This window comes from Monodon monoceros, unplaced genomic scaffold, assembly GCF_005190385.1.
Source record: "Monodon monoceros isolate NGI ecotype Baffin Bay Population unplaced genomic scaffold, NGI_Narwhal_1 Super_Scaffold_19, whole genome shotgun sequence".
Classification (NCBI taxonomy): Eukaryota; Metazoa; Chordata; class Mammalia; order Artiodactyla; family Monodontidae; genus Monodon; species Monodon monoceros.
Genome location: NW_021703775.1, coordinates 51,880,549 through 51,889,860, shown reverse-complemented (window position 1 = coordinate 51,889,860; position 9,312 = coordinate 51,880,549).

The window sequence follows — 9,312 nt, the reverse complement described above, 5'->3', positions numbered from 1 at the left end:
TGGTAACTTGCCTTGTAGGAAAGGGGCTTCCATTGTGGCAGCAGCAGCAGAGAATGAAGGCCCGTGTCTGTCACGGGAGATTATGGGCTGTGAGAGCCAGAGACCCACTGATTTCATCTATCCCTCTGCTTGCAGACAAGACCACTCACATCCCCAGCCAGCTGGGGGAAGAGTGGCTTCCAAAATCTTCAGAAATGGGTCCGCTTCTTTGGTCGGGACAGGGGACAGAGGAGGAGAAATAGCTAGTAGCATTTGAACCAAATATGCAAGTGCTAAATGACATCACAAACAGTCATCTCTGAGATCTGATGTTGAATGAACATTCAACGGTCAAGGCCATTACTGACAGTCCTGGAGAAGAAAGTTCTTTGCAGGCATTTGTGCCTAGGTGAGCCTGGTGGGGAGATAACAAAGTGCTCAGCCCTGCAGGAATCTGGGGAGGTTGCCCAAGCAGTGTAAAAATAAGGACCTATTTGTAAATTTAAAAATGTAAAGTGTTTACTGCTATCAAGGAGAGCGCTTTCTTTTTTCTTTCTTTCTTTCTTTTAAGGAGAGTGCTTTTTAACCTCACGCTCTCTTAAGACCTAGGATTAATGTTAAAATGTTGGAAAGACACAGCCTCTTACCTCCCCCTCCCTTGATCATAGAAGATGGGGCTAGTAAGGGGCAGAGAAAAGAGGGCTCTTTGGAAGACTTGTGAAACAAGCCCAGAACAGGGTCTTGTCTAGGAGGGGACCACCCCAGCATCCTCATAGACATTGCCCTACTAAGGAACTAGGCAGAACTCTAAGAAGGACTGGTAAAATAAAGCAGAGGGAATCAGTCAGTGCATTGGCTATAGACAACATATGTGAGCCTGAGTTGGAAAATAGCATGAATTAAGATTGAAGCCAGTACCCACGCCTCTCACAAACAGCACTTGCGGGTATTAGACTGGGTGCAGAAAGGGAAGGCCAGGGAAAGTGATTAAGTGAGCACTTACTCTACCCTGGGTGCTGTCCAAGGTACTTTACATGAATTATTTCTCACAGAGCCTCAGAGATAGAAATATTATTAAACCCATTTGACTAATGAAAAAACTGAAGGTGAGAGAGACTAAGTGGCATGCCAGTTGAGACACTCAAGGTCACTGAGATAGTAAGTGGCACATTCAGAACTGGAATCCACATTTGTACACCTGCAAGGCTCATGTTCTTTTTATACCACATGTTGCATGTGACTCCAGTGTCAAGGGCTAGAGGTGAGGAAAGGGAACAGACAGAAGGCAAGATGGGGCTTCCTGGAGGCCAGAGGGAAGAGGGCATTGCGGTGTAGGAAAATTGTGCCTGCAAGTTTATTGGGATGTGGCTAGTCCACAGCCTTGTGAGTCTGGAAGTGCAGAAGAAATGGCCAGAAACCAGAGCATTCCTGAGAGGGTGAGGACAGCTGCAGAGTGAGTTCAGGTCATCCTGGCGTTAGAGGTGCAAGTTCAGAGCCCAAACCAAAAGACCGCCATACAGAGCCCAGATGGGGGACCGGTGGGCGGCCCGCATTCCTGGGGTTCAGCATGAGTGTGTGTAGGCAGCACTGTCAGGGGATGAGAACACATGGCGAGGGCGGGGGAAGCAATTTCCTTACCTCATGAGACAGGCTAAGGCTGTTAGGCATCAAGCTATTGACAGTCAGGAGACAGAACAAATGTGAAGATTCTTTAACCTGTGACTTTGCAGAGCCTCGTAATGGCTGTAGCAGAACCCATTTTTGTGCGCTCTGCCTATGGTGTGTATATCTCATGACTGAAGGACCACAGGTCAGAAGTTAAGGAGGAAGATCAGTGTCCATCCAGCAACTCTGCTGCAGAAATGACAGAGAAAATAGGAACTGGAGTTTGGAGTGCGGGTTGGTGGGTGTTTTTGGACTTAGAGAGTCATGTCTCTCATCAGAAACCAGCATTCACAGTACAGATGCATGTGGAAATGAACATGAGAAGAGTCTTGATCATGAGGCCAGGCCCCTGAGACCCCAAGGAAAGCTTCCTGGAGGGGGCCTTATGGAAGCTGGAGAGTGAGTTATTCAGAAATCAGAAGGTTGCTCAGGGTTGCAGGCATCTCAAGAATCAGAGTTATATGGCTGCCACCTTAGCAGGTGGCATTGGTTGACTCTTCAGCTCCATCACTGACATCATCAGACCATTTTTTTCTGTAGGCACCAGGGTCACACAGTCTAGCACCTGTGACAATGTTTCAGATCTCAGCAGATCTAATCAGTCCTGAGAAAAGGGCCCAAGGTTTAGGAACAGGGGCTCTTCAATCCTTTCCAACTCCCTGCCATTCCCCACTGTGGGGAATATGCAGTGAGGACACAATCCTAAACGTGCTGGAGCTCTCAAAATGAACCCCCTTTGACCTTCACCTCTGACCTGGGGATCAGGTGCTCTGGCACACCTGCCACAGAGGTATGAACGAGGCAGACCTGGGCACTCTCTGATGTCTGCCTGTCACTAGGAGAAAACAGCCCCTGCTCGGTTTTCTAAACAGCAGCTTGGAAAGTGACCCAACCACAGATGCCCAGACTGCTGCAGACACGGAGGGAGCTGCTGAAGGAATGCAGGGCAAAGGTTCTGGGCAAGGATGGAGGAGGGTCCCCGGAGAATCACTGATTCCCCACTGAAGCCTCTGGAGCTCGACTGAGGTGTGGCTGTATGCTGGGCCCTGGAGTGGTGGCTTATGGGGCCCCCGGGGCGCAGACTACTGGATAAATCATCATGAAGCTGTCTGCTCTGCCTCTCCCACCTTCATGTCCTCAGGAGCTAGCACAGTGCACAGGAAATGTCAACGTGGGATGCCTGTGAACCTGGGGACACACAGATCCTCTCGGTGCCACCTGAGCCTGAATCCTGCAGAGCAAAAACTCCAGCAGGGTTGGTGATTACCCTTCCTGGCTCTGGTTCAGGGGTCTCTCCATTTGCTATGGAATTCTGTGTTTTTACTAGAGATGAGCCTCAGAGGCAAGGGATCTTGACAGGTAAGAGTCAGTATTTTGAACACATCTCAGAGGCGATTCTGATGTGTGGCTCGCTATGGGACCCTCAAGTATACACACACCTTCCTGCTTGAGACGTGCTGATTGGCAGTTCCAGGTTTGTTCTGCAGGCCAGATGGGCTCCCAGGTGGGACAGGCAGAGGGAAGAGGTGGAAAAGTGTCAGAAAATTCCCTCTGCCCCAAAAGATTCCCTTGCCTAACCTGCCAATCCCACCTTAAATCCCACCATGAAGCATCTCTTAAGCCTTTCGTTAAGTGTTGTCCTCTCCAAAAACTCCTAACAATGCAGCTATCTCTGTAGAGTCCATCCCTCTTTCCAAAGGTTGGAAGCTGCTGGAAGCAAAAACTGTCATTTCATGTGACCCAGGACCCATCCTGCCTGTAAAATGGGCTGCACCCCTGTACCTGCCCCCTCCCAGGAGCCGAGTCTTCCCCCTTGCCCCACAGACCAGCCCAGGGCCACCAGCTCTTAGATTCTGAAGTAGCCCTTTGAGAGGGCAGGGTGACATCTCCTCTTTCTCTTTGCCATTCTCCTTCTGGTCTCCTCCCAGCCCAGCATTTAGGGCATAGGCACAGGGAGCCAGACTGTCTGCCCCCACCCGACACTGTTGCCAGGAAGTGTCGGGAACAGCCCTGCTGCCCTGCCCCTTGCGCCAGGCACCAAGATGAAAGAAACCCCAGAGTGGCAGTTTGGGATTTTCTAGTGCCCTGGGCCAGAAAGTCTCCCTGCGAGGATTAGTGGCTTCCTCTTGAAAAAGCCGCAGCTACTCTCTCAGACAATACCTCCCATTTTGGGGCTCTCTGGCCCCCCTTTCCTAACCAAGCAGCCCAGTATACAAGGGGCTCTGAATCTGCGGAGGACAGCTTATCTTAGAACACCTCTGGTGACAGGGAACTCACCACCTCCCAAGGTAGCCCGATCCGTCTCTGGTTGTTCTAGGCAGTGCTTTCTTGTACTGACTCTGAAGCGGTCTCTCTGCTGTCTCTTCCATGGGTCATGGTTCAAAGCCTGCAGCTCCATCCAGGGGCAGCGGAGCACTGAATGATCCTACTATCAAGGGACAGAAAGAGGGCTTGCTCCAAGCCCCTCCTCCACAGGAATTCTGGAGCGCCCACTGTCCACGGGATACCACCCTTCCTAATGAGGGGATACTTTCAGGATCGTTGTCCTCAGCGAGCTTCCCACCCCTCCTCCAGTGGCCCCTGCTGTGCCCTCAAGCACCTGTCAACTCCCTGTTCCATTCAGCTGTCACTGCGGCCAGGGTCCTATCACCCCAGGCTCCCACGCACAGTACTGAACGGGGCTGCTGGGAGTTTCCTTATAGTCGGCACTCTGAACCCTCTTATCCACCAAGTGCTTGTCCTGGAACCCCTCACCGGGTTTCCCTAAGCCCCTTTACCTCTTTCCCCATCAACACAAGGCCTGGGTCCCAGCCACCAGCCCAGCCACTGGGGGGCAATGGACCGGAGTCCATGGCAAAGGGCTAACAGGCTGTGTCTTTGGAAACAGAATCCACAGCCTTCTTCACTGAGCTTGTCTGAACCCCAGACTACAGGGTGTGTATTTTTTTTTACTGTGGTAAAATACACCGAACATGAGCTTTACCATTTTAATCATTTTTAGGTGCACAGTTCCGTGGCATTAAGTACATTCATAATGGTGTGCAACCATCGCCATCACCATCTCCAGAGCTTTGTCATCTCCCCCAACTGAATCTCGGTATCCATTAAGCAATAACTCCCCATTCCTCCCTTTGCCCATTCCTTGGCAACCGCAATTCTACTTTGTAGCTGTGTGAATTTGGATACTGTAGGTATCTCGTATAAGTGGAATCACATAGTATTTGTCCTTCTGTGACAGGCTTATTTCATTTAGCATAATGTTTTCAAGGTCATCCACGTTATAACATGTATCAGAGTTTCATTCCTTGTTAAGGCTGAATTAAAGTATTCATTGTGAAAAAATAAATAAATAAATAAAGTATTCATTGTGTGCATTGTATCCATTGTATACACGTATCACATTTTGTTGATCCATTCATCCACTGATGGACACTTGGTTTGTTTGCACCTTTTGGTTATTGTGAATAATGCTGCTATGAACATGGGTGGACAAATATCTGTTCGAGTCCAGAGTGTGTACTTTACATGCTGCTCAAAGGGCTTCTCCCTCTGCCCCTGTAACACACACTATGCTCCAATGAGACGGAGAATTCCCCCAGGGCAGGGCGGGAACCTCATTCTTCAATGATGGTACAGCTTGCACTGTTTCTCTCATTATATCAACTCTTTTCAGGGTGTTAAAAAGCCCTACTGTGTTTTTAAAGACTATCAAGTGTAAGCCCAGTACTGGAGTGGATATACACGCTGCCTGTTTTCATATGTGGCACTTTGATGTATTGTGTTGGGATATTATTCTAGATCGGACTGGTAAATACTATGTTTGAGGATGGGTTGTCATTTTTATAACTGTCTTGGTATTTTATCAGCATATTTATCACTTTTGATATACAAAATGAGCTGCAAGCATTTATAGAACAGTAAAAGGATATATTTAATGTGACTTGTTTTTAACTGAATAAGAATAAATCAATAAAAATGATTAAAATGAAAAAGAAAAAAAACCCAAACATGCAATGTATATATCATTCCAGTACTGGGCTTATACTTGGCTTTCTTTAAAAAGACGGTTGGGCTTTTTTACTCGCTAAAATGTGTTGATGTAATGCAAATGCCCCCATCCTCATCTTCCTACTTTCCACCATCAGAACCTTCCTAAGGACTCTGATGAGTCAGTGTGACACCAACTAGGGAGTCTGGCATTTTGCAAGGCACAGTGCCTTAACCCAAAGCAATGAATCTGCAATAAAGGAATTTCAGTCATTAGCTGTGGACAGAAGAGAGATTTGGGGTGAAGAATCCTTCTCAAATTATGCCTTTTATTTTGGCAGACTCAGAAGCTCCAGATTAGGGGAGGTATAAGGTCGTTTACTCCATCCCCTCTTCCAGTCCCCAGCCCTCTTGATCTCACCAGCCTCTGCCTGAACACCTCCAGTGCCTGAGAAACAACACTGCCACCAAAGCCATCCCACAGCATCTCTGGACTCCCCTCGGAAGAGCTCTTCCTTCTCGAGTCAATGACTCTCTCCCTGTAGCATCCTTTATGGGTCCGTTATCTACCCCCTTGAGGCTCCTTGGGACCAGTCAGCTCCCTTTTCTCCAAATGCAGCACCCCCTTGAATGTTACAGGCTAGTACCCAATCACCCTGAGGGTGAACATCCTGTTTTTTTAAAATATTTATTTATTTATTTATTTTGGCTGTGCTGGGTCTTAGTTGTGGTATGTGGAATCTTTGTTGTGGCATGCATGCGGGATCTAGTTCCCCAGCTAGGGATCAAACCCGGGCCCCCTGCATTGGGAGCGCGGAGTCCTACCCACTGAGCCACTAGGGAAGTCCCAATATCCTGGGTTTTGATGTTTGTTCTAGAGCTCCACACCCAGACCTGACTGTAGGACCTCAGCCCAGCAGCAGCCGCGGGGACCTGGTTGGTCCTGCTCCACTCCTAGTCTCTGGGACGAAAGCAGTGCTGAGAGCAGGGTGTGGGGGAGGGAGAGAAAGGTACCAGCTGCTGTTGAGTGCCAGCTATTGTTGACCAGGCTCCGTGGTTGGCTTTGTACACATATTATCCCATTTGGTCTATTAGTCCCACTTCACAGATGGGAAAACTGAGGCTGTGTGAAGTTAAAGTTCTAGGACTTCTGACAAGAGTTTGGGGTAAGCATGAGCCACTGTGATCTCACTTTTTGAATAAAAGCTGCAATAGCAGCAGCAGCTCCCCTATTTCCCTAAACCGGGAGGTGAAGGGAGAGAGAGAAGGTGGTCCTTATATTCTCAGAATTGCCTAAGGGGCTCTCCGAGAGGGGAGTGCGGGAAGGGGGAATTGCAGTGTTCCAGGGAGAAACTACTGGCTGTGGGCAGGACCCAGGCTGGTGTGGACTGAAGCAGCCCCCCAGCCCTGGTCTAACCTGTCTCCCAGGCCCTCTCAGCCTGGCCCCTCAGGGATTCTGGAGCCAGCTGCCCAGGTTGCTGCGTGGCTTTCAGCTCTGTTTTCGGCATATCTGGCGCTTGTCCCTCTGACCTAGGGCCAGAGGAGCTCAGGAAAAGTCAGAGGTAAGGTACACACACACACACACAGAGGAAGATTCCTTCCTGGGTGTGGAGGTGGGGATGGATGTCTGCATCTTGGGCTGGACTATTGAACCCATTACATTAACAGGACAAAGAGCAGAAAGAGGGGGGGGTATTGAGGCTCCTGTCTGCTCCCCATCCCTCCACCTCCTCCCTACCCACCTGTAATGGGTCAGGGTCCTGGCAAGGACATATCATTCCCCAGTTGAGTAAGAAGAGGGTCTGAGGGGCTTCCCTGGTGGCGCAGTGATTGAGAGTCCGCCTGCCGATGCAGGGGACACGGGTTCGTGCCCCGGTCCGGGAAGATCCCACATGCCGCGGAGGGGCTGGGCCCGTGAGCCACGGCCGCTGAGCCTGCGCGTCCGGAGCCTGTGCTCCGCAACGGGAGAGGCCAAAACAGCAAGAGGCCCGCGTACCGCAAAAAAAAAAGAAGAGGGTCTGAATAAGCTGAACTGGGGTCAGAGTTGCCAGGCCAGCCCCAGGGGGAGAGAGGCGCCCTCTGGCTCTCTCTGGCTGCCTCCTTCTTGCCCGCTTGTGGGGGCTCAGGCGGCTCACACCCTCTTGACCATCTGGGGTGGGTGTGGGCCTGTAACATGGACCCAATGGGCCGACCACCTTGTTTCCCAGCCTGAAACTTTCTTGCTGTTGCTCGTGATTCTGCTTTTTCTTTTTCTCACAGATGGAGCCGCTGAAGCTTGGAGCCAATTTGGGAGGGGACAGCAAAGGGACCGTTCAGCCCATGGTGGTTGGTAACCCTGCAGCCTCCAACTTCCCTGGAGTTACAGGAATCTTCTGAGGAGTCCCACGGGGGTGCTCACCAGGTCCCGCAGCAGGGCTTGGGCACAGGGTGGTGGTGACTATGGGCTCATTGCCTGTCTCCTTGGAGCTGCAGTTTCCTCTTTGTAAAATGAGAGGGATGATACCCACCTTGTGGGTTTGTTATGAGGATTAAATGAAGCAAAACACTGAGCAAGTTCTCAGCACTTAGTAGGTGCTCAATAAATACTGATTATTATGATTCTTATAGCTATTATTTTTGTCTTGTCTATTATTATCCTCTGGCACATTCTTCCCTCAGGAATGCCTTGGGAGGCCCTGGGTTCAGATGCTCTTGTGTTACAGTCTTCTAGCTCTAACTTCTTCTTTCTAATACCTGGCACATCTACATCCACATGGATTATTTTTTTCTCATCCTTTGTTGCAAAACCTGCTTCTCCTCCTAAATGCCCCAGTTCGGTTAGTGGCACATCATCCCCCGATATGTGGAGTCACCCCCAGATCCTCTCTTTCCCTCTGCCCAATGTGCAACCCACCTCCAAGCCCAGCTTCCCCGCTCCCAGAAGGATCAGTCAGTGGCTTACCTGCACCTGGAGTGTTTTTACGTGAGTCCTGGACAAGTAAGCACTTAGCACAACATTTGTTTATAAGTCTGTCTCTCCTGTACTGAGGGCCTAAGGGTCACATCTTCTGTTTGTTTTTAAGGCAGGTATCAAAGATGGATGGACAGATGGGAAAGAGGCCATGGAAAAGCACTGTGAATCTTGGGTCTAGCAACAGGGCCGTCATCCTCTCTAAACTTTAACGGAATCCTCCATCACCTCTTCTAGAGCACTCAGGCAAATGGAGAGACCATGTCTTCCCTCCATAGGATGTGTTGATCCCAGGCCCAGAAAGGATAGGGCACTTGCCTAAAAGGATAGGGCACTTGCCTAAGGACACAGAGCACATAAAAGTATTAAAATGTCGGAACGTAGGACATTGAGGGGATTGACATTGCCAGGGCCTCCCAGTTCTTAAACAAAGCTTCAGTGTGTTTCTCTGGAGCCAGAAAGAGTGGGTGGGTTCAGAAGGGGATGACACAGAGCTTTGGGAGCTGCTCTCAAAGCCACAGGTTTGGGAAACTTGTCTCAACACACACACAGGAGAGGGGAAGAAACAAAATCAAAGCAAGTCTAAGACAATCTTTGGCTCAGAGATGTGCTGGAAAGAACTGTTCTGGGGAAGATTTCCACAGGACACCGTCTCTTTCCTGTGATGAGGCACTGATTCCTCTGTTCAGGTAGCAACGCTGGCCCCTCGAAGGAGGCATAATCAGGCCCTC